Raw genomic sequence first — 26,592 nt, 5'->3', positions numbered from 1 at the left:
ATGCTCTATCAACCTTTGCATCTCCTCATACTTGTAAGCTTGCTGAGATGTGGTAGTCCTAAAGAGAAGGCGCTCAACAAGCTGCTCCTAGAACTGCAGGAAGGTGATTGTTCCCAGGGACTTCTTGTAAATTATATAGGCATTACAGGTAGCAATCAGAATAAGGTAGATTGCTACTTTTTTATACCATTGGATAACAAGTGCATGCACAGGAACTGAGGAAGGTACGATTGAATCAGAGAGGGTCGATGGAGCGTAAACTGTTTTTAACTTTTCCATGATCGCCATTATCCATCCATTGGATAATGGTGATCATGTGACTGGGGACAACTCACCGTGGCCTCCGGTCATGGCTCCAGACTCTCAGCTACCTTTTGTAACTGGAAGCAATGAGGTTTTAAATTTGCTGGGCAATCCCTGGCTTTTGTGTGTACATTTGCCATCTCTTTGGTGGGCATATGCGCAAAAGCCGGGGAAGATCCATGAGGATGATCGTACCAGGGAAAAATCCAGGGGCCTCCAGTAAGAAGTTTCATGGATAAGGGGAGATAAAACTTCAACTTTTTTAACTTGTTTTTTTAACTTTTCCGTGATCGGTGCTATTTATTGGATGCTAGCCCCCAGTGACAGCTCCAGGCTCTCCTATACATATATTTAACTATGTAAGCCTTAACTAAGTTCAGGAATGCTTATAGATTAGCAATTTACAATCCCAGAAACAGTTAATAAACAGCGTGTGACTAGAGAAGAGTTTTGCCCAGAGACCGACGTCACTACACAGTACGAGTACCAATAATAGAGAATTGTAACAAGTTATGCATATGTATAAGTTAGGTATCCTCTAGCCTTGTTGTCAATGATCTGTCCAAAAGAGCTATAGGTACTTTGGCTTGTTAGCAAATAAATTGAATTATTCATGATTTACACAAATACTGTGTGACCTGTGATACTCTGAGCAGCTCATACTTAACCCTGATTTGGAACACATTAAAGTATGTACATTAAAGGAGTCATCCAGAATGTAACATAGTAACATAGTTAGTAAGACCGAATGAAGACAATGTCCATCTAGTCCAGCCTGTTTATCCTCCTATGTTGTTGATCCAGAGGAAGGCAAAAAACCCCAAGAGCAGAAGCCAATTAGCCCTTTTGGGGAAAAAATTCCTTCCCAACTCCCTAATGGCAATCAGACTATTCCCTGGATCAACCCCTAATAGTTCCTACCTGCCTGTATACCCGGATTAACAATTAACCTAAGATTTATAACTTATAATATCCTTCCGCTCCAGAAAGACATCAAGCCCCCTTTTATACTCCTCTATGGATTTTGCCATCACCACATCCTCAGGCAGAGAGTTCCACAGTCTAACTGCTCTTACAGTAAAGAACCCCTTTCTATGTTGGTGATGAAACCTGCTTTCCTCTAAACGTAGCGGATGTCCTTTTGTTACCGTCGCGGTCCTGGGTATAAAGAGATCATGGGAGAGATCCTTGTATCGTCCCGTCATGTATTTATACATAGTTATTTGATCACCCCTTAGCCGTCTTTTTTCCAGAGTAAATAATCCCAATTTGGATAGCCTCTCTGGGTATTCCAGTCCCGTCATTCCATGTGTTAGTTTAGTTGCCCGTTGTAAAAAGTGATGCCCTAACCTGAAGATAGGCCATCACTATCTGATAAGTGGGGATATGCCAACTGATGCAGCTAATTGAAGAGGCCAAGGTGATGTTCTGAGCACTGCGGCCTGTTCTATGTTTACATCCAAGTACAATCCTCTTAGTGTCCTCTCAGAATGCTGTACTATTTGTAGAGGCTGTTCTAAGTATGGCAGACTTGTCCCAATGAAGTGAATAGGACAAGTCTGCAGTGCTCAACATGGCTGCTACAAAACGTGTGGCTTTCTGAGTACGAACAGGGTTGTGCTCAGATGTAAACATTGAAGCAGCTGCAGCGCTTAGAGTTGAAGCGCAGACCTCTTCAATCTGATCAGTAATGGACCCCCACTGATTAGATATTCATGGTCTATCCTCAGGGCAAGCAGTCAATTTCTACAACCCAGACAACTATATTAAGCTTTAAGCTGTGTTTAGTGCAGGTTGACCAATTTATATATAATCTCCATTTTATCACATTTGTTATATGTAGTACCCCAGAGTTGGGGTTCCACTGCACTGTGACAGCCACTTGAGTTAAATTCTGTAAATGTATCTTTAAATATGTGAAATTGTGTGTATATATCTTTAAATGTGTTAATTAAATGTGTCTATGCAAGCTAACTATACATGACCCAGGCAAATTCACCCTAACCTGCTCTCACACCTGTAAAGCATTTCCTAGCTAGCCCCATGATTGCATAGTTAGCTTTCCTCTAGCTTAGGATTGGGTAAGCGGGAGAGTATAAAAGGTAGAGAGTGGTTGGGGTTAGAGAGTCTAGTCAGAGGAGGAGAAGAGTCTGGTCCAGGGTTGAGAGAAGAAAAGAGAGAACATCTAGAATCAGCCAGTGTGGTGGGAAGCTAGAACATCTAAAGTGTGAGTACTATCAAGCCCAGTTTTTCTGAAGAGTTAGCAGAAGAGTGAGATGGAGAGAAAGAATGGGAAGGAAAAGTGAAGGAAGGAAATCAAGTCAGCAAGTAGTGTTCCATGCAATAGTTAAAGCCAGGGAGAAGAGCTGGAAGCTGATGTCACTTCCCTGATAAAATTTCAGGAGTAATCAATGTCTGAAAGTGTAATTTTAATTCATCAAAAAGTCTGGCAGTGTAATTCATCATGCATTTCAAGTGAAGTTAATTTAATCTGTGTCATTGCTGAAATGCCCAACAGTTCTCTCTCTACCTGCTAATAATGAGTTAAATTGTTTTCACCAACTAAGTCTGCTTCCCACAGTACTTCCCACCATCAACAACATCTGCACTGTGGTACCACACTGTACAACACTGGAGGAGAGCAAGAACTACTACACCCATTTTTGTGTAGCTCTCCACATTTTATATTCTATTATTTTTGTTAAGAATGGGTCCCTACCTATAGAAAGGACTGGCATCATGACAAAACAACATCTTCTCCTACCTGACTCTGCGAGTAGCAAGCATTAAGAACTGCCTAATTTACCACTGTGTTGAGACCACATTTACCACTTTTTCCAGGAGGAACAGTAGAGCCACTCAATTTCCATCGCTGCTTAACACCTCCTAGGTCTGGTTCGCTGCATTATATAGGGCTTTATAGATTCTTGAATGCTCTGTATGGTGGAATTTTCTCTGCTTGCCATACATCCTTGAACAACCATGGCTAATTTGGTTATTCATATATATAATAGATTTCCACTCCTTAACTCAAAGATAGGACTTAGAAGAGTTCAAACATGGAGCCATTATTATTTATCTAGTCTATAAAAACTTGTTTGAGAGTTTTATAATCAACGAGAAGGTCCAGTCATGTATTAATGTGTTTTCATTCATTTTTGTTTGACTTAGGCCGCCTGCAGATGGCCTGGTCGGATCTGGCTGCGAGAATTCTCGCAGCAGGACCCGACCCGAGCCCCTGCAGAGACCAGCGCGGCACCCACCTGCTCATGTGCTGGCTCCTGGGCAGCTGGCGCATGCGCAGATCGAAGCCGGCCGCCGGGGAGTGTCATTTTGAAATAGAGCATGCCGCGATTTGTTTTCTGTGCGTGATTTCACGCAGACAAATCGCAGCCGTCTGCCTAGGATTACTTTTTTTTAAAGCAATCCTATGGCAGCTTCCACGGGTGGAAATTCAGCGGGAAATCCTGCCCCGAAATTTCCGCCTGTGTGCAGGGGGACTTAGATAAGATAAGATGAATTGTTTGCCTCAATACATCCTATTATGTCTTCCAGAGTTCAAATAGCCTTGAAAATGTGGGGTTTCAGAATCGGACCCCCATCACCTATTTCATCATTAAGGGGATTTCGGACGTTCCCCAGCTGCAGACCTTGGTGTTCCTCCTTGCCCTGATCATATACCTCATAACCGTAAGTGGAAATATGACCCTTCTGATGCTTGTCTGCCTGGAGCCTCAACTTTACACTCCTATGTACTTCTTTTTGGGCAACCTGTCCTTTTTAGATGTGTTTTGCTTGACGATAACCCTACATAAAATACTCCTGTCCTACATGTCTGGGGATAAAACTGTGTCCTTCATCAACTGTATGTCACAAATGTACATCTTTTCCTCCTTGACCTGCAATGAGCTGTTGATACTGACAGCCATGAGTTATGACCGATATGTGGCCATATGTAATCCCTTGCACTACCACATGATAATGAACAGCAAGATCTGTGTTCTTTTAGCTGCAGTCTGCTGGGCATTGGGTTTCTTGGAAGTCATACCTCATATGTTAGCGATATCACGCTTCTCCTGCTACAGGTCCAATGAAATTAACCACTATTTCTGCGATATTTTGCCAATCATGAAGCTGTCCTGTAGTGACACCACACTTTTGAGACTTATTATCTTCATAGAGGGGTTGTTCCTTGTAAGTTTTACTCCTTTTCTTCTTACCTTTATCTCCTACATCTTCATTATCACCACCATCCTAAGGATACGTTCCAGCTCTGGCAGACAGAAAGCTTTCTACACGTGTTCTTCACACCTTACAGTGGTCATTATTCTCTATGTTAGTCTCGTTTGCCAGTATCTTAGGCCAAGCTCTACGGACACTTTGGACTCCAACAAACTTCTCTTTATTTAACACAGCGGCCGTGCCCATCCTAAATCCATTTATTTATAGCTTGAAAAATAAAGACGTAAAGTCAGCGGCAAGAAAACAGCTAAAATTGCTAATGACTAGAGATGAGCGAACGCGTTCGTCCGAGCTTGCTATTCGTGCGAATATTAGGGTGTTCGGGATGTTCGTTATTCGTAACGAACACCATGCGGTATTCTGGTAAATTAAACTTTCTTCCCTGAGACGTTAGCGCTTTTTTTTGGCCAATATAAAGACAGGGAAGGCATTACAACTTCCCCCTGCAACGTTTAAGCCCTATACCACCCCCCTGCTGTGAGTGGCTGGGGAGATAAGGTGTCACCCGAGTATTGAAATCTGCCCCTCCCGCTGCTCGCTATGGATGCATTCTATATGCGCTCAATGGGGCCAGCGGCAGCAGCGCTGACCCCATTGAGAACATATAGAAGACAAATCCTTCTTCTCTGGCACAGCTGTAACAGCTGTAGCAGAGAAGAACGATGTTTGCCCATTGAATTCAATGGAACCGGCAATACAGCCGACTCCACTGAATGCAATGGGCTGCCGGCGATCGCAGGATGAATGGTCGGAAAGGGGTTAAATATATAACCCCTTTCCTGCAATTCATCCAGAAATGTGTTACACTAAAAATATATACCGGCGTATAAGGCGACGGGGCGTATAAGACGACCCCCCAACTGTCACCTTATACGCCGGTAATACAGTGGAGCAAAGAATAAAAAGCATTACTTACGTTTTTAGATGATCTGCGGCGCTCCTGCAGGCTGTCACTCCCTCCTGGTCCACGGCAGACAAGCTTTCTCCACGAAAGACTTTAAATCCCTGCCTCCAGAAGCACATGTGCCTTCAGCCAATCACAGCCAATGACAATGATGTCATTGAATGGCTGTGATTGGCTGTGTTTCTGGAGGCGGGGATTTCAAGGCTTGAAATCCCCGCCTCCAGAAACACAGCCAATCACAGCCATTCAATGACATCATTGTCATTGGCTGTGATTGGCTGAAGGCACATGTGCTTCTGGAGGCAGGGATTTAAAGTCTTTCGTGGAGAAAGCTTGTCTGCCGTGGACCAGGAGGGAGTGACAGCCTGCAGGAGCGCCGCAGATCATCTAAAAACGTAAGTAATGCTTTTTATTCTTTGCTCCACTGTATTACCGGCGTATAAGGTGACAGTTGGGGGGTCGTCTTATACGCCCCGTCGCCTTATACGCCGGTATATATTTTTAGTGTAACACATTTCTGGATGAATTGCAGGAAAGGGGTTATATATTTAACCCCTTTCCGACCATTCATCCTGCGATCGCCGGCAGCCCATTGCATTCAGTGGAGTCGGCTGTATTGCCGGTTCCATTGAATTCAATGGGCAAACATCGTTCTTCTCTGCTACAGCTGTTACAGCTGTGCCAGAGGAGGACGATCTTTATGCTGACAGGGGGGGGGGGGGGGGCACTCTTGCCGCTATTGTGGCTTAATAGTGGGACCTGTGAACTTGAGATGCAGCCCACCATGTAGCCCCTCGCCTGCCCTATCCGTCACTGTGTCATTCCCATCACTTTCCTGAATTGCCCAGATTTTCACACATGAAAACCTTAGCGAGCATCGGCGAAATACAAAAATGTTCCGGTCGCCCATTGACTTCAATGGGGTTCGTTGTTCGAAACGAACCCTCGAGCATCACGGGAAGTTCGTTACGAATAACGAACACCCGAACATTTTGGTGTTCGCTCATCTCTACTAATGACGTAAACAGAGTATTACAGTCTTAAAGGGGTTGATGGTTTGAAAACTAGTGATAGCCTATCCTTAGGACAGGCCATCGGTGAGGGAGGGTCTGCCACTCAGGATCCCCACTGATCAGCAGTTTACTGTTTTCTGCAGGAAGCTGACATCTCTGTTCCCACTGCAGTGGCCAGGCTTGGTATGACAGACAAAGTTCCCATTTAAGTGAATATCTGCAATACAAAGCCAGGCTACTGCAGTGGGAAAGGAGCTGTCTGATTCCTGCAGAAATCAGCTCAGTGCACAAAGCGCATCAGTCCAGCAAACAGCTGATAAGTGGGATCCTGAGTGGCAGACTCCTGCTGATTTAGTATTGATGACCAATCCTACATATAGGCCATCAGTAGTTTATAACTGGACAATCCCTTTAAAAGTACAACTTTTCTTTTGCAGCTTACTCAAGCTCTTTTGAGCCCAAGAATAGTGCATTGTACTGTTGTGGACTACTTAGCGAACTGTATTGACATTCAATAAATTCAATGACGTTTTTCAAAGTATTAACAACCACTTGTCCATAAGTCTGTTTTTGAGTGAGTTACGTGCTCCACCCCTGATCACATGACAGTAACATCATCACAGGTCTCAACGCATAAAACATGCAGAGCCTGACAGCACCCATGGGCTAACGGGACCTGTGGTGATGTCACCATCATTTGATCAGTCACCTGGACTCTGACCTTCGCCCTTGATTGCATGACAGTGACATCATCACTGGTCATTCACTTTATTAAAAACCTGCAGAGCCAGACAGCAGCTGTGTGCTTACAAGACCTGTGATGATATCACCATCATGTGATTAGTCACCTGTGTGGAAGAAATCAGTGGTCACATGACTAGGTCTCTACCTTCAGTGTATGCAGGACTCTGCTATGTGACCTGCAGTTGATGTGTATGTAACAAAGCTGTGTGTGGCATGCACGTAGCAAATCTGTGTGCGTGTGACATGTATGTAACAAAGCTGTGTGTGTAACATGCATGCAACCGAGCTGTGTGTGTGTGTGACATGCGTGTAGCAGAGTTGTGTGTGTGTGACGTGTGTAGAAGAGCTGTGTGTGTGTGATGTGCATGTAGCTGAGCTGTGTGTGTGTGACATGCATGTAGCAGAGCTGTGTGGCGCATTGTACCACTAGAAACACTGGTACTATAATTTCCTAATAATTACTAGTACTAGTTACGAACAAGTTGTAGTGATGATAAATGCATTCTCATCTTAGAAGAAAACTAATTGTGCATAATTTTGTATTGCCATTGTATGGAAAGATGGAACATTCAGATAGCGAGATATAGTGTTCTTCACTAGAGGTTACTAGTGTGATTGAGCATGAGCAGTCACCAATGGAGGCAGATCACACAACTGCTTTGGAGCATGCAGGGGTGTCCGGGACCAAATGGCCTTGGATCCTGAACCTTCAGCCACTAGTACAGCAAACTTCATCATAAGTCACACACTACTGCAGCATGATGTCATTCGCTTATTCTGACTCCTTATGTCCTGCACTCTGCACTATGAGAGCAGGAGACGAGGGAGACTATGCAGAAGGTCAGGCTATAGTAGTGTTTGAGTTATGATGAAGATTGTTGCACTGGTGGCTGGAGGTTTGGAATGGAAGGTAGAGGTTCATGGCGGTATAAGGGGGGAGTGCTGATGTTCATTGCCCTCTGTGTTCATCTTTAATGTTAGAGGTATATAATGTGTTTTATATGTTAATGTTGCTGTAAGTTCAGGTCTGGAAGGCTCCTGGGGTGTGTCTGTTTGGGCACGTGCAACCTTGGACCCAGGGGTGTACCTAAAGGCTCAGGGGCCTGGGTGCAAAAGTTCAGCTCGGGGCCCCACCCCCCTTCGCTTTCTCACCGCATACCCATACCTAAATTGTGCTGCATACAGCTGCAAAATGAATTTCCATACATGAATTACCCCCATTAACGCATTTCCTGCACTACATGAAAATTTCTTTGCAGCTCCTTAGGCCACTTTCTCACACACAGCACTTTTTATTGCGGTACACTGCTCGTGATAATGATTTGAATGCGATTACTCAGACGTGAGCTAGGAAGCAGTGATTTTCAAGCGCTATCTGTCCTGTATTTGCATTTTCTAACGCACCACCCATCAAAATAATGGGGTGCATTAAAACTGCTTTACCATGCGTTCAAAAATGCTGCTCAAAATTGAGGTAAAAAACACATGATTTTAAGCTGTGTTTTCTGAATGCACGTCTTAGAGCAGCCTTAGGGTATGGTCACGTTTTTTTTGTACTTTTGAATCACAATTCAGAAAAAAAAACATAAAAAAACCTGCATGCGGTATTCAAAGACCACAAACATTTTTAAGAAACTACAAACACTATTAAAAACCGCACGTGTTTTTGATACATTTTTTAATTGTGTGCAAAGAGTGCAATTATATACAGGGAGATGTATAACTTATACCAGAGATAAACAGATAGATAGAGGGAAAGATTATAATATTTACCACCTCCTCCGGGCCCCTACGCTCCCCGACACTGTCAGTGCACTAGTAGCCGTACCAATCCTTCGTCTGGCAGTTGCGACCAATCACAACTGTAGTCTCTCAGTGGGAGGAATCCGTGCCCGTGAGTCTGCAGCCTGCTCCTCTGGTAACGGCCCTCTCCGTCTAGAGTGTAGGCCCACGGGCCACGGCGGTCAGACTGTGGCTAATAGGTGGCCCGCGGGCCACAGCGGTGAAGCGGCACCTGGCAGGGGGCCCATGGTCCCCCATTTGCTGAGGAGCCTGGTCCCTATTGCAACCTCTCATCGTACGCCAGTGTTGGCCGCACACACATGGGGTTCACAGGAATGTCTCCACAACATTGTCACACTTCCGTGGCTGCCCAGTCACCAGATTTATCACCAATAGAACATATATATGACCATTTGGGATGCCAACTCCCACAGCCTACGAGTTTGCATGATCTAGAGGCTCAGTTTCAGCAAATGTGATCACATAATACCATATGGAACCTGTATGCCTCTATTGCCCCCCATATCACATCTCGTATACAAGCTACAGACGGTACAACAGGATACTAGAGCCTCCATGCCTGCTCGTATCACATCTTGAATCCAAGCTGGAGGCGGTACAACTGGGTACTAGTGTCTCCATGCCCGCCCGTATCACATCTTGTACCCAAGCTGTAGGCAGTACAACAGACTACTAGAGTTCATCCTGCAAAAAAACAAAAAAAAGAAAAACAAGCACTCAGAGGATCCATTGATGGAAAAATAAAAAACATAATGTCTCCTGGAATGCAGCAACTAAAAAGCAAATCTAAAAAAATACAAATAAAAAAATGGGTGTTTAGTGTATTAAAAAAAGTGAAATCATAAAAAAAAAGAAATACTGAATAAACTTAACCACTTAAGGACACGGCCTATTTTGGGCAACGATTTTTGGCGGATTTTCATCTCCATTTTCCAAAATCTCTAACTTTATTTTTCCGTTGACATGGCCGTATAAGGGCTTGTTTTTTGTGTAGCAAACTATAGTTGTTAACAGTGCAATATTTGGGTACATTGACTATATTGTAAAACTTTTATTATTTTTTTTTTATGATCGCAGGAAGAGAAAACGCATCAATTCTGCCATAGATTATTTTTTTTTTAAAGCATTAATTATGCAGCATAAATGACACAATACATTTTTTTCTGCAGGACTTCTCTCCTGCCATGCCTTATCGCTTATTACAGCGATCTTAGGCAATGGCAATACAGGACGCCGGTATCTGGCATCCTGTTGCCATAGCAACCAGCCGGGCTCTCTGTGATAACATTGCGAGAGCCAGCTGAGGTGTGCGCTCCCTCCGTGAACCCTTTCTCCGCTGCGATCTACATAGATCGCGGCAGGGAAGGGGTTAACAGTGGGGGGCGCATCTCTGATGCCCCCTACCGTCGCAGCAGGAGGGCGGCTACTAGTGACAGACGGCTCCCTCTGCCAGATTGTGCGAGATCTACTATGATCTCGCGCTATCCCTATGACGTAAGGGTACGTCATTTTGCGGGAAGTACCCCGCTTCCATGATGTACCCTTATGTCATGGGGAGCGAAGGGGTTAAATAAACAACTTATCACACAAAAACAAGTCCTCAAAACAAACATGTCAATGAGAAAAAAAAAAGTTCTGACCCTAGGAATGCGCAAAAATAAAGACTTAAAAACTGGTTGCTCATTACTACTTAAACTACTCATTACGACTGGTCAGTGAGGTTAGAGATGGAGGGTTATTGGATGAACTCCATGTAAAACTCCTCACCTCAGTAACTTCACTAGCTTGTGTGGGACTTTCAGCAGACAGAGGGGTCCTCCTCCGGGGAGCCAGCAGCAAATGGTTAACTACCTGAGCCCGCTGGGTCTGCTGTCTCTGTCAAGGACCTCTAATGATGTCAATAGTGTTCTATTAGAAAAAGCGTCTCTACGCTTCACGATACTGTGATACGAAAAAGATGTGTGTCCAAATAGTAGAAGAAATAACCAGAGGAAGGCACTTACTGGACAGGATGTTCAGAAACCCCCTCCTTGAAGTGTCGATTCAAGCAGCTGGAGAAAAGTACACTCGAATCCACGGAGGTACCATCCAAAGCTTTAATATAGCAGGTAACGCGTTTCAGTGCTTACATTAGCACCTTTTTCAAGCCAATATTTTTTTAATAGAACACTATCTGCATTTCTCTCTCTCGGGGGGGGGGGGGCCTTCTCTGCTAAGAGAAGCCCTTCTTATGTCCTGTAGCTCTCCCTTCATCCCAGGGATTGGATACATGTGAATGGTAATTTAAGGACACAACCTTGTGGCGCAATCCTATCGTATTTCTAATGATGTCACACTCATGTGGCCAGTCATGTGACCAGCCTGTGGGAGGAGCCAATCGGGACTTCACCACGAGAAAGAATGTTTACAGAACCAGATAGAAGCCTGTTTGTTCCCTGAACGTCTCGCTGGTGGCTGCCCCAACGCTGCTAGTGGAAGAGAAGTTCCACAGCTACAGTGTTCTCTGCATTGGTATGTCAGCCTTGCCTCGCCTCCCCTCCCCTCTGGCTGCCACACACCAATCACGTGGCTGCCAGTGTAATGCCGGTCGCACTGCTCCACCTTCTACAGAATGCACAAGTGTAAATTTTGAATATTGCAGGGCTTCTGGGCCCCGGCAGAGCAAGGGCCGGGTCAACCCCTGCTCCCCCTTACGATACTCCTATGCTCGGACCAGAAACCAAAAAGGGGGCAGAGAGTTTGCTGGTTGATAAAGTTGGTAGCCATGCATAAAGCTGGAGACAGACATTTTGTGCCTACGGACTGCTTAGGTAGAACCAGTCTGTATTTCATGCCTCCACTGATTGGTGGGAGAGCCCAGGGTGGAAAACACTTCAGAGAGCCAGTATGCAGAGGAGGAGGAGAGCGAAAAGTGTGGGAAGAGAGAGGAAGTGAAGAGGAGAATCTGCAGCGAGTCGTCATTGTTCCATTAAAACAGTAAGTTAAACTAACCCGGTAAATTCAAAGCCAGGAATAGTTCAGAGGCCATTAAAACTCCAATCCAACACTTCCATCTTTCACTTCCAGTAAGCCCATTAGTTCACAAGTACTGTGGGATTCAATACGGAGTAACCTCTAGGATATTAGAGAGAGAGAGCATTGAAAAAAAGTGTATGTTATTTTCAAGTTTACTGCTTTCAACATGTTCATCAACTGCATCCTTATCAGTGCTGCTAAAACTTCTGTTTTGCTGCATTATTGTGAAAATTGAATTCCGTTCATTGAAAAGCTTAAATAAAATGGCATACTCCCAGTTTACTAGAAAAGCTAACTGGACTCATGTGAAGTTATTTCACCAGAGTTCAACTTGGAGTTCAGATTGGAGAACCATTCAGGTTTAACATATTTACTACCATTATTTGTGCCACTGTGCGACAAACAAGTAGAGCACCGTTGCTGTCAGTGTGGGGAGAGATTGCAGAGCCACCCGTGACATGCATCTTGCAATCCCCGTGGTCTCCCCCACTTTGGTTTGCTCTGTTCGGCTGTTGCATACCTGCCGCCTTTTGACACAAACAGGATAAAGCCGCCTCTGTGCTGCATACACGTGGTTGCGGTAATGCAGGTATCAACCACAACCACTCTCAAAATTCAAATTTAAAAAAATGATCATCCAAAATGTCGGATAATGGCGATAACATCGACTGGCAACCAACCAGCCACAGTAAATGCTCCAATAGTTCCGCCGAATCCCGCATTTGCTGCCGTGCCAGTTGTTGTAGTGCCTGTCTCTCTGGTCTTTAGCATCTCTAATTTCGCACCTTTAACTATGCCATATTGTTTAGGAGTGTCCTGGATACCCAAATATAGTGGTGAGCGACATACCCTCAGAGAGTTTAGAGGGAGGATGGGAGCCATATTCCACTTATATCTGCTAGCAACTTGAACAGAAAATAGAAATACTTATGGGACAGTTAGAAAGCACCACCACCAGAGAAGTTAAAACATGGCCACACGAGCACAAAAAGACTGTAGAGGACATTGTTGAGCGCTTTCAAACTATTTTCGACATGCATACTATGTCTGAAATGAAAAAAAAATATTTTTTTTAACAAAAAGCAGAAATTTGGGGAGACATTAAAAGAGTATGCATTATTTCTGCAGGGGGATATGAAGGCCGTGGTGCGTGACGATCCTAAATAGGCCACCGGTGCTGATCAGGCTCTGAGAGAACAAATCATTGAGGGATCACTAAATGAAATCCTCCGGAGCCAACTGAAAATGTTATCTGTGTAACACTCAGACAGCACGTTTCTAGAATTCAAAGAGTTGGCCATAACTATTCGGGGTACAGAGCTCCAGACCACTGACGGGGAGGAGCCTAAACATGGCATGAACCACCTGAGTGATGACAAGCTGTCCTGCCCTTGCAAGCATGACGTATATATAGACAGGCTGATCAGTCAAGAGACGCTGCTCCTGAACCGTTGTTGGAGATGCAGCGAAAGATGACTGAATTGACTCATAGTGTTGCAGCCTTGTGTTAAAAAATGAGTGAGCTGGAGAGTCCCCATCCTACATCCCGGCCATCATTACCCCATATTGAGGAATTTTTAACTGCCCTAGGTGCTACCGGCTACTTTTCTACCTTAGACTTGACCAGTGGTTATTGGCACTTAGACTTGACCAGTGGTTATTGGTGCCTATAAACGAGCAGGACAGAGAGAAAACTGTGTTCACCACCCCCCATGGGGTAATTTGAATTCAAATATATGTCCTTTGGTCTCTGCAACACCCCAGAAACATTCCAACGCTTTATGGAGAGATGTTTAGGTCACAGAAATTTTGAATCTGTCCAACTATATCTAGATGACGTCATAGTCTATTCTAAAAATTGCAAAGAACACCTCCAACCCCTCAGAGAAGTGTTCCAAATCCTCATAGACAATGTCCTGAAAATCAAACCAATTCCTAGCCCCTCCATAAGTGTCATGCATGTAATGTCGTTTGTGTGGATTCACTGTGCAAAATGTCTTGTCTCTTGTTATGTGTATTGCAGAGCTGCAGCAAGTGAGAGGTTAATGTCTGCATGAGACTGGGAGATATCTGCAAATGTATCAATTCATGTCCTGTCATGTGGTATGCTAGAGACTATAAGTATGAGTGTCTGAGAGTGGGAAAAGGTCTTCTGTTCTTCTGGGTTTCTGAGAGAGAGTGCCAGCCACATGAGGGTACCTTCAACCCTCGTGGTGAAGAATGAAAGAGAAAGAAAGGTTTCCTGAAGTTCTTCATGCCAGGAGCCAATAGAGAGTAAAGGCTCCTGCGCACTTGCGTTTTTCTTGTGCATTTTTTCACATGATATCACTGCATTTTATTCACGTGATTGTCAATGGGACTTTCTAATGTTAAAAATGCATCGCACAAAAATTTCAAAGTACCAACTTGCGATGCCTTTTTAACGTTAGAAAGTCCCATTGACAATCACATGAAAAAAAGCAGCAATATCGCGTGAAAAAAGCAAGCAAGAAAAACACAATTGTGCAGGAGCCTTAAGGAGAAGAGAGAGTGTGAGGAGAACAGAAGGCCAAGACCACCGTGCAGAGGTTAAAAGAGTGTCTGTGGAGAGTTTGCCCCTTCTCCTTCCAAGAGTGGCACTATACAGATAACGAGGATTGTAGGGTTGATATCATTCTGAGTATACTCTTGAAGAAAATTCCCCTTTCAGGAGCTGTGCCATACAGATAACCAGGACTGTAGGACCGCCATCATCCTGAGTTCCTCCCTGACCTCCTTTCTTCTGTCTTACCTGCACCAGTGTGTTTTTGAAATTGTAAAGTATAAATGTTTTCGATTAAAGTTTTGCCAGGCCCTGATCATTCCCAGGGACTGAGTTATTTAAGCACAGACCTGTGTATGGACTCTCTTTATTACCACTGAGGTTTCATTCCAGTGAGTAGGGAATGGTAGTGTCATGTTACAACCTGTATTCTTGTTATATGTATATTGGCCATCCCTCTCCTAGGGGTGTCCGGAATACGTCAAGCGATACTCTTGCCGAGGCTGCATGTGTCCCTCTGGGGAGGAGCCTGGTAAGTGCCACCGTGACAGCTTTACCCTCCCAGCTCCTTAGCGTATGCCCCATGTCCTAAATTACCCTTTGGGATGCTGCAAATACTCCACATTGTTCAATAGGATATACTACTTACTATCTTACGTTTGGCTGCCAAGCAAAATTGCCAGCAGGCCTTAGATTAGGGGTACAAATTTCTGAAGACACTAATCCTCTACCCAAAACAGAATGGGTCAAAGATCACCAGCAAAGCCTAAAAAAAGGCCCAGGAAATAGTTGATACTCTATTTGATACTCTAGTTGATAGTTCTAAGAAGGTCCACCAGATCTACCCATGAACAGTTGCCCTTGTGAGTACAAGATTAATTTTGTTCTACAAAAAGTCTTTCTTAATCCTATGGAGTCTGTAATTGTTTAATTTATTGCAACGTTTCAATTAACCAAGCATTGTACCCAGAGAGACTTCCCAGTGTGTTCTACAAGTTAAGCAACATTTAAGATATGTACCTCAAGAGACTACTTGATGATTCCTACAAGTTTGTTATTTTTGTTGTTTAATGCAATATTATGCTCACCCTTTAACTTATCTTTTTTCAGAGACACTTGACTTAGTGCTCTGCACTACTGCATTCTGCACTCTGTGTTCATCTGTTCATTTGTATGGACTCATACCTACCCTTGTGCCAAGGTAGCCACCAGTCAAATGTTTGCCAAGCAGAAAATTACTGTCTTTATTGCATGTTTCTATTTTCAGGTCTTCACATGTGTATATGGACTCTTGCACAGGACTCAAAAGCAATGTTGTGTATCTATTGCCTAACCAAGTGAATTCCTCTCTTACAAGTTGCCTACTGTAGAGTACATTTTTCTACTGCATTAATGTTTATGCAATTTCTGTCTGTCTTTTGGGAGAAGTATTATGTAGGTGTCCCATAGCTAGCTGGGACCTAAGATTCTGTCTTACACCAATGCAACTTCTAAAAAAACTTGCAAGTACACTAAAACTTTAAAATTAATGTGCTGTCACACATACGCAGTAGGTACACCTCCCTGCCCCTCACAGCTCAATACATCTGAGGGTGGCTGTGTTTTTAAGTAAGGGGAAACTGCAGTAGCCCAGAGGGTCCTCCAGAATAGTCACACTCATTTGTCCTGTCACGCCCATCTATGTGCTTCCAAGAGGCATAGAAGGTGCCGTACATCGGAGAAACCTTGTTTCCACTTCTTCCTAAGCTAAAAGCTTAGAGATTGGCATCTGCTGGTTGCCTATTGGCAGCACGTCATGCCTCCACTGATTGGTGGGAGAGCCCATGGCGGGAAACACTTCAGAGAGCCAGTATGCAGAGGGGGAGGAGAGAGAAAAGTGGGGAAAGAGAAAGGAAGTGAAAAGGAAAGTCTGCAGCGAGTCATCATTGTTGGAGGTTGTGTGTCAGGAGTGCAGCAGAGCATACAGTGATTCAACAAGTCTTCAAGGGAAGCAAGGTCCTTTCCGCTTCTGAGTCTACCAGCAGTGAGGAGAAGAGGGTTTAAGGTCATTGTTCCATTAAAACAGTGAGTTAAACTAACCCGGTGAATTCAAAGCCAGGAATAGTTCAGAGGCCATTAAAACTCCAATCCAACACCTGCATCTTTCACTTCCAGTAAGCCCATTAGTTCACAAGTACACAGAAACCTCTAGGATATTAGAGAGAGAGCATTGAAGAAAAGTGTGTGTTATTTTCAAGTTTACTGCTTTCAACGTGTTCATCAGCTGTATCATTATCAGTGCAGCTAAAGTTTCTGTTTTGCTGCATTACTGTGACAAGTGAATTCTGTTCATTGAAAAACCTAAGTAAAACTGTGTTCTCCCAGTTTATTAGAAAAGCAAACTGGCCTAATGTGAAGTTAATTTACTATCGTTCAACTTGGAGTTCAGATTGAAGAACTGGTGTCACCCGTGACAAAACCACCGTTCAGATTTTACATATTTACTACCATTATTTGTGCCACTGTGCGACAACCAAGTAGAGCACTATTTCTGTCACTGTCGGGAGAGATCTCAGAGCCACCCGTGATATCCATCTTGCAATCCCCTTGGTCTCCCCCACTTTGGTTTGCTCCGCTCGGTCGTTGCAGATCCACAGAGGGGAATCAGTTACTTTAAAGGGGGAACATGGAGGGGGCAGTGGCAGGTAGCAGCAGGATAAAAAAAAGTGTGTGCAGAGATAAATCATGACTGGAACAAGACTTTATGGCAGTCTGGGCCAGGTAGAGGAGAAAGCTGAAAATGGACAAATCCAATCAGAAGAGATGTCACCTGTGATCACAGGAGGCAACTGCACAGTACTATCCAAGTGTAGATTTGGTATCTGACTATTTGGAGTCCACTCTAGGCTCAAAGTTCAGGGAAATCACCATCACTTTATGTCCGAAATAGTGGAATCCAAATTGTTTCAGCATCACATGGAGGCAATATACAAATAAGGGCTGACACCCACTGGCGTTTTTTTCTCTCTTGCGCTGCGAGAGCAAGTGAAAACACTCGCGTTGCAGCGTGAGAAAAAAACAGGATGACGCCAGGATATCGCCAGTCTTTTCAATGGGGCCATTGGCAGCAGTGCTAGCCCCATTGAAAATATAGGGAGAATACTGCGGACTTCTGCCACAGCTGTGACAGCTGTGGCAGTAGTACAGCATGCTATCCCATTGCTTTCAATGGCATCGGTGCTTCTGCCGGTCCCATTAAAAGCAGTGGTTTGTGGAAAACCCCGCAGTATGATTTTCGGGGAAGGGCTTGAAATATAAGCCCTTCCCTGGAAATCATCACTAACTGGTAAAAAAAGAAAAAAAAATTACTCAACTCTCCGCCGCTCAGATGCGTCTCCCAGCTGGCTCCCCGACACTGCTGTCCAGCACTTTCAGCAGGCGGGGATTTAAAAATCCCCGCCTCCTGAAAGGGCTGTGCTGATTGGCTGTATAAATAGCTAAGCACTAGCTGTAATTGGCTGAGCGCTCAGCCAATCAGCACACCCCTTTCAGGAGGCAGGGATTTTTAAATCCCCGTCTGCTGACAGTACTGGACAGCAGTGTCGGGGAACCAGCCGGAGGACACGTCTGAGCGGCGGAGAGGTGAGTAATTTTTTTTTCTTTTTTTACCAGATAATAATTTCCAGGGAAGGGCTTATATTTCAAGCCCTTCCCCGAAAATCATACTGCAGGGTTTGCCACAAACCACTGCTTTCAATAGGATCGGCCGCAGCGCTGATCCCATTGAAAGCAATGGGATAGCATGCTGCACTTCTGCCACAGCTGTCCCGTGGGGATGAAGGAAACTCCTGCCACAGCTGTGACAACTGTGGCAGAAGTCCATGGTATTCTCCCTATCTTTTCAATGGGGCTAGTGCTGCTGCCGATATCCCGGCATCATCCCGTTTCTTTTCTCGAGCTGCGAGGCGAGTGTTTTTACTTGCTCTCGCAGCGCAAGAGAGAAAAAAACACCAGTGGGTGTCAGCCCTAAGGGAGATGGAATAATACCTCCACAGTGCCACCTATTGTAAGGCAGCATTTCTTCAAGCCAAAGTTAGACTCTTTATATAAGCCTTGTAACAATGACTGGGAATTAAAAGTAAAGTCAGACTCCATGTACAGACAGCTGTTTCAGGGTATTTGCCCTTCATCAGTGTTCAGTAGGAGTCTGGGTTTGCTATTGAGAGGCCTAGGACAAGGGTCAGAAACACTTTCTTTTCTCCTTAGGGAGAGCACCTGGATGGTGAGTGAGGAGACTCAAAAGGCCATTTATGTTCCTCTGGGTAATATGCAAATAAGAGAGATGGAATAATACCTCCACAGGCAATACAGTAACATAGTATGTTAGGCTGACTGAAGACAATGTCCATCTAGTTCAGTCTTTTCTCCTTAGGGAGAGCACCTGGGTGGGGAGAGAGGAGACTTAAATGGCCATTTATGCTCCTCTGGGTAATATTCAAATAAGTGAGATGGAATAATACCTCTACAGGCAATATAGTAACATTGTAACATAGTATGTTAGGCTGATTGAAGACAATGTCCATCTAGTTCAGTCTTTTCTCCTTAGGGAGAGCACCTGGGTGGTAAGTGAGGAGACTCAAAAGGCCATTTATGCTCCTCTGGGTAATCAAATAAGTGAGATGGAATAATACCTCCACAGGCAATACAGTAACATGGTATGTTGGGCCGAATGAAGACAATGTCCATCTAGTTCAGCCTGTTTCAACCCCCTCCCCCTTGTTGGTCCAGAGGAAGGCAAAAAAAATGAGCCAATTTAGTTCATTTGGAGTAAAAATATTCCTTCCTGACTCCATAATAGCGGCCAGAGTAATGCCTGGATTAATATTTGAGATCAACAACCCCTAATGTCTATATCCTGTAATATTATAGCACTCTAGAAAGACATCTAGTCCCTCTTAAACTCCTCTATGGATTTTGCCATCACCACGCCCTCAGGCAGAAAGTTCCACAGTCTCACTGCTCTTACAGTAAATAACCCCCTTCTGTGTTGGTGATGAAACCTGCTTTCTTCTAGACATAGAGGATGCCCTCTTGTTACCGTCGCAATCCTGGGTATAAATAGATCATGGCAGAGATCCTTGTACTGTCCCATATATATTTATACATAGTTATTTGATTGCCCCTTAACCATTTTTTTCCTAGGGTAAATAATGCCACTTTTGATAGCCTCACTGTGTATTCCAGTCCTCCCATTCTGTTTGTTAATTTAGTTGCCCTTCTTTGAACCCCCTCAAGCACTACAATATCTTTCCTGAGCACCAGTGTCCAGAACTGTACACAGTATTCCATGTGAGGCCTGACAAGTGCCTTATATAGTGGAAGAATAATGTTCTCATCCCTCGCTCCTATACCTCTTTTACTGCATCCCTAGACTTTATTTGCTTTTGCAGCAGCTGATTGGCATTGATTGCTCCAGTTAAATCTACAGTCCACTAGTACCCCCAGGTTATTTTCCATATCACTTTTCCCTAGCAGTACCCCATTTAGTGTGTATTGGTGACATCTGTTTCTCAAGTGCATAACCTTACATTTATCAATATTGAACTTAATTTGCCATTTTTCTACCCAAGCCCCCAGCTTATCTAGGTCTTTTTGTAGCCGTACATTGTCCTCCATTGTATTAATTATCTTGCATAATTTTGTACCATCTGCAAATATCGATATTTTACTGTGCAGTCCGTCTATCAGGTCATTGATAAATATATTGAACAGAATGGGGCCTAGTACTGAACCCTGTGACACCCCACTAGCAATGGTGGCTCAATCGGAGTACAAACCATTTATTACCACCCTCTGTTTTCTAACTCTGAGATAGTTTTTATCCAGATACACATGTTTTCACCCAGACCAAGCTGTCTCATTTTATATATCAGCCTATTATGCAGCACAGTGTCAAATGCTTTAAAGAAATCCAGCTATATAAGATAAATAGACTCTCCCAGGTCCAGCCTAGAACTTACTTCATCATAGAAGCTGATCAGATTGGTCTGACATAAGTGACGCCTTCATGAACTCATTCTGATGAGGAGTTATACTGTTGTTTTCTTTGAAGTAAACCAGGATGGCATCTCTCGGAAACCCCTTGAATATTTTCCCAATTATTGAAGTGAGACTTACCAGCTTGTAGTTACCAGGCTCTGTTTTAGACCCCTTTTTGTATATTGGAACCACATTGCACAAACCCTGGTCTCAATAGTGTCCATAAATATGAGAAATAGCAGTCTTGCTATCACGTCACTGAGTTCCCTTAGAACCCTTGGGTGTATTCCATCTGTCTGGTTTGTTAGTTAATAATAGGTCCAGAGTGGCCCTCCCTCTAGTTGGCTGCCGCACAAGTTGGGTAAGGTAATTGTCTTTAATTATCCTCAAGAACTTATCACCCTTGTGAGATTTTCAGGTTTCGTCTTCCCATATTATATTCGGATAATTAAAGTCCTCCATAATAATTACTTCATTGCAGTTTGACACCTCTTCTATTTGCCTTAATAATAAGATTTCAGTTATTTTTGTTGCTTTTGTTGGCCTATAGAAAACCCCTATCAGTATTTTGTTATTTTTTTCTCCCACCGCAATAAGTATGATTTATTATACAGACATACCCCTCCCAATTTCTGGTTTCCACGGTCTTTGCTGAAGAGATTATAGGCCTGTGAATTCACCGCCCAATCGCACTTATCATCAAGCCATGTTTCCTTTATTCCCACTGTATCATAATTTTCATCAGAAATTCTCACTTCAAGCTCATCCACTTTACTGATCAGACTTCTTGCATTCCATCCCATACAATTTTTATTGTTGTTGTTGTTCTTTATGTTCATTGTGCTACTAATGCAAAAGTTCTACTATTCTTGCCTCTGCGTTTTTGCTTTCCTCTTTTAGCCATACTTCCCAATCTAGAGAGAACTGTCATACGACATGTTGAATGTCCCATGATGAGCTCCCCCCTCGATGGCTCCCCAAGCCAATAAGGTGAAGCAAGCAGATGCTGATCTGGAAGATTATGTTGGCCATACCCCATCGGTAGTCTGACAAAGAATTTCTCTACTATCTCGTCTTTCTGTGTCCTGTCATTCAGAATGTCTTCCAGACATACACACTGATATGGAGACTGAACTTTCCGTAAATGAGGTGTGCCTGTCCAAGTATAGCAAAAAGGTAGTGTCAGCAAATAGTTGGGATTCTCTGTCACAGTTCTCATTTAAAACACATTTGTCGCCTGCTCTGCCACCTTTTTCGTCTCTCTCTTTCCCACACAATTTGTTGGGCGGTCTTTCTGGACACTATCCTGAACAGCACATTCCCCATAATTTCCTGTTACTTGTTGTATTTCACCTGAATACCCAGAAGAAGGATTTGCTGGCCAGCTTCACTACTCTATTCTGGTAGCCAAGATGATACTACTCTATTCTGGCATTACACCTAGAGGAAACAAACACACTACTCACCAGGCAGTGTGTTCTATATTATTCTATCCTGATAATATAACTAAGCAAAAAACAGCTTACCCCTTCAGCATGTGCTACACACCAGGTAGCAGAACATGATACTTCTCTGTGACAATTCAGCAGTCAAAAGGTAACACACCCAAGAGGAGGACAGGAAAAACAAACACTTCAGGGTGGACACTCACTGGCGTTATATTCTCTCTTGCGCTACGAGAGCAAGTGAAAACACTCACCTCGCAGCGCAAGAAAAATGCTAGAAAAACGCTGGGACATCGACAGTGTTTTTCAATGGGCCCAGCGGCAGCAGCGCTAGCCCCATTGAAAACATAGGGAGAATACCGCAGACTCCTGCCAAAGATGTCACAGCTGTGGCAGAAGTGCAGCATGCTATCCCATTGCTTTCAATGGGATCAGCGCTGCTGCTGGTCCCATTGAAAGCAGTGGTTTGTGGCAACCCCCGCAGTATTATTTTTCGAGGAAGGGCTTGAAATATAAGCCCTTCCCTGAAAATCATCATTAACTGGTTAAAAAAGATAAAAAAATTACTCACCTCTCTAACGCTCAGACGCGTCCTCCGGCTGGTTCCCCGTCACTGCTATCCAGCACTTTCAGTAGGCGGGGATTTAAAAATCCCCGCCTCCTGAAAGGGTTGTGCTGTGAAAGGGTTGTGCTGATTGGTTGAGCACGGGGATAAAGGAAACTCCTGCCACAGCTGTCATAGCTGACTGCTGTGGCAGAAGTTTGCGGTATTCCTCCTATGTTTTCAATGGGGCTAACGCTGCTGCTGCCGCTGGCCCCATTGAAAACACTGGCGATGTTGCAGCGTTTTTCTTGCGATGCGAGGCGAGTGTTTTCACTTGCTCTCGCAGCGCAAGAGAGAATATAACGCCCGTGGGTGTCCACCCTTACCCTGATGTGGCTATGTCAATTTAAGATATTTTCTGTCTATCTAAACAACAAAAGAGTCTGAAGAAACCCTATCTTTGGTCAGATACAATTTTTCAAATTTATATTTGCCAAATTCAATTGCTATCATCTACAGTGTTAAATCGTCACAATTTTTTGTAAATTTGCAACATAGTAACTACATATTAGACGTTCCCATCTTCTCAGGAATGTCAGTCAGAGGTTGATATGAGTAAAAGATGAAAAAGGAGAGAGGAGCAAGACCCAGTTAGAGTGGCGAAATAGTTCTAGAGTATAATGTGTTTCAAATGATGAAGGTGCTGCCAACCAGATGACGCTCCACCAAGGTGGACGTGAGTGTGGAAAAATATTGGTGTGAAGGTGCAACATTCTAAGCTACTAGAGGATTAAGGTCCAATATACAATAGTGAAAGCACTTTTTTATTATTTGACAAAATAAAAACCAGCAATTGAAAACGTGTTTTCGGGGACGAACCCCTTCGTCAGTTCGGCTGGATTGAACACGACAGGATGCCTAGGGGTGATACAATTCCAAAGGTTTTTTGGATGTGCCAGAGTCCCTGTATGTGGCAGGGAGACAGGAAGGAAAGAAGTGCTTCAGAGGTTGAAGAAGGGGGAAGAGTAAAATGTCACCAAGACCCACGCATTCAAAAGCAGCACATAGTGTATAACATAGCTTCAGTACTTACACAATAAGCTTTTTCACACAGCAATTTTCCACTGTATCACTTATTCACAATCTCATTTATTTTATAGCACTTACCTTACGAATTGTCTGGACAGCACATTCACAAACTTACCCAAAAGCATATTAATCCACTGGGCTCTGTGCATGGATCAAAGCCCTTATTTTCCAGAGTAGATGGTCAATCACAGCCTCAGAAAAAAACAGACACTTTGTAGGAAATCTTACTTTTTGTAGAGCGCGCTTTGTCTGCGATTTTTCCCAGGAGAGTAAAAAGTCACTGAATTCTTCGCTGGGACCCAGAGGAGTAGATCAAGCCCCTGTTAAGCACCTAAAATGTTTATGCAAAAATCAGTATTTGCTATACAATACGCATTTGGCGTTCAAATTCTTAGAGGATAAGCTGAGTTTAGGAGATTAATATCAAACCACACAGCATGGGATGGGATCCAAAGTAATCTGTTTATTGATTGACAGGCAACAGTTTTTTATAGGAGCACATAGTTCAATTACAATAATTCAAATGTATTATAATTCATTTATTACCAGTGGCCAAAAAACATAAACAAAATATGAATATGCAAGATAAGGAATTTAAAGGGGTTGTCCCGTGAAAGCAAGTGGGGTTATACACTTCTGTATGGCCATATTAATGCACTTTGTAATATACATCGTGCATTAAATATGAGCCATACAGAAGTTATACACTTACCCCCCTCCGGTGCTGGCGTCCTCGTCTCCATGGCGCCGACTAACGCTGTCTTCTCCTTCCTTTAGACGCGCTTGCGCTGTGCGGTCTTCTGCTTTGTTCAATGGAGCCGCTCCGGCGTGCTTGCGCCGGAGAGCTGGTCTGCGCATGCGCAGAAGACCTCGGCGGCGCGAGCACGCCAGAGCGGCTCCATTGAACAAAGCAGAAGATCGCACAGTGCAAGCGCATCTAAAGGAAGGAGAAGACAGCGTTAGTCGGCGCCATGGAGACGAGGACGCCAGCACTGGAGCAGGTAAGTGTATAACTTCTGTATGGCTCATATTTAATGCACGATGTATATTACAAAGTGCATTAATATGGCCATACAGAAGTGTATAACCCCACTTGCTTTCATGGGACAACCCCTTTAACATTTAAAATTAAAAGCAAAAACAAAGCAAGCACAGAAGAATCACACAGGATTAGCTTCTCAAAATACAAAGCTACAATAATTATAAACAATAATTGCTTACAGAGAATATTTTGTAACGTATGTGAAAATTGAAAAACATGTCAGCTAGACCTGCCGTTCAGTCTAAATGCCACATGGTTATCTTCTTGGAGCTCTGGAATTACTCAAGACTTTTTGAGTAACTATTTAATATCTATAAGTTGTCAAGAAAGAGGACAAATGAATATAACGGAAAAGGGGCATACAAGATGGCTAAAAGGAAAGAAAAGGGCTACGCATATGATAAAACGTGGAGTCAAAGTTAACAGAAATGCTGATGCACTGTTTAGATTGCCTACAGCTGTAGACTACTCTCCTGAAGAAGATCAGTGGGAAGAGGTAGAAATACCTAACTTTAGTGTCTGGCAAACTCAACAAAGTTCAGTCACAAATTACTTGTCCAACAGAGATGGCTCCTCTCCAATAGGACAGTAGAACTTTCAGAGACATCCAGGAGTATGTACTGTCTGGTTTGCTTCTCAATGAGATTATTCAAATATCACCAGCCCCTGAACCACAGCGACTCTGGAGGCAGATACAAAGACTTTTCCTTAAAAAAAACCTTTTCTTGAGAAACTCCACACATCCTGCCTCAGGCCACAGGATACATCAAATACTGATTCCCTAACGAGATTCTAGCCAAATCATTGCTGCGTACCATGACGAATCAGGGCATTTTAGAGTCCAGAAGATGGAAACCACAGTCCAAAACCATTTCATGGTTTCGGATATATTTGGTCAGAATGAAAGCTGACATAGAAAAATGGTGTCAGGACTGTTCCACCTGTGAGACAAGACGGAAAGCTAAATCTGATTAAAAGGCTGTCCTCCATCCCATCATTGCCTCTCAATCATTAGAACTCTTAGCAATTGACCATCTGAAAATCGAGCCTAATCTTTTAGGATACCGCTATGTGTTGACCATGATAGACCATTATACTAAATTCACTGTTGCAGTACCTGTCAAAGATCTGACCGTGAAAACCACAGCTGCAGTATTATGGAAGAATTTCCTGCTTACCTATGGGTGTCCCGAGAAAATCGATTTTTTAAAGACTTTTGCACTCTTTACAAATGCTGGAGACTTTGTACCACCGCCTATCATCCGCAAGGGTATGGACTCTGTGAAAAGATGAACCAGACTATTCTGGATTTGCTCTGACCCATTCTTCCAAATAGAAGAGCGCAATGGCCTAATCTTCTCCTGGAACTGATCTATACCTACAATAAAACCACCCACTGTTAAACTGGGTACACCCCCCATTACTTGATGTTCGGCTGACAGGGAAGAATACCCTCAGATCTTGCATTAGGAATTTAAGTTCCTGATGAACTTAATCCCTTACCACCTACCGAATGGGTGCAAGACCATCAACGACGCATCGAGGAGTGCATCGTTGATACCCAAATGAAGGAGTGTGACAGAAACAAGCAGACTTTAATAAGCATGCCCAGGCTATGTCATTGTAGATTGGAGATCAAGTCTGGCTCCGAAAGGAACATCGAACTGCTAAACTCGTTTCCAGCTTAGAGCTACAACCATATGTCATAACATTTATTCCATCTTCAGAGAAAGGACTGTACTGCATTACTCAGACTAACAAGAGACCTCAAATTGTTCATCGTAATCGACTTAAACTATGTCCTGGGACCATGCCACCTCCTGAGCAGACAGATTATGAAGATGAAAGGATGGACACCGACTCTCAATCCCAGTATGCCGCAAGACACTACGTATTCAACTACCTTTGA

At 43.6% G+C, this 26,592-nt stretch overlaps 1 pseudogene; it reads left to right on the top strand.

The window, feature by feature from the left end:
• Nucleotides 1-26,592, top strand: LOC136581095 (olfactory receptor 6C1-like; annotated as a pseudogene).

The sequence above is a fragment of the Eleutherodactylus coqui genome, chromosome 10 (genome assembly GCF_035609145.1).
Source record: "Eleutherodactylus coqui strain aEleCoq1 chromosome 10, aEleCoq1.hap1, whole genome shotgun sequence".
In the NCBI taxonomy this organism is placed as follows: domain Eukaryota; kingdom Metazoa; phylum Chordata; class Amphibia; order Anura; family Eleutherodactylidae; genus Eleutherodactylus; species Eleutherodactylus coqui.
This window is presented reverse-complemented; position numbering and strand designations above follow the sequence as displayed.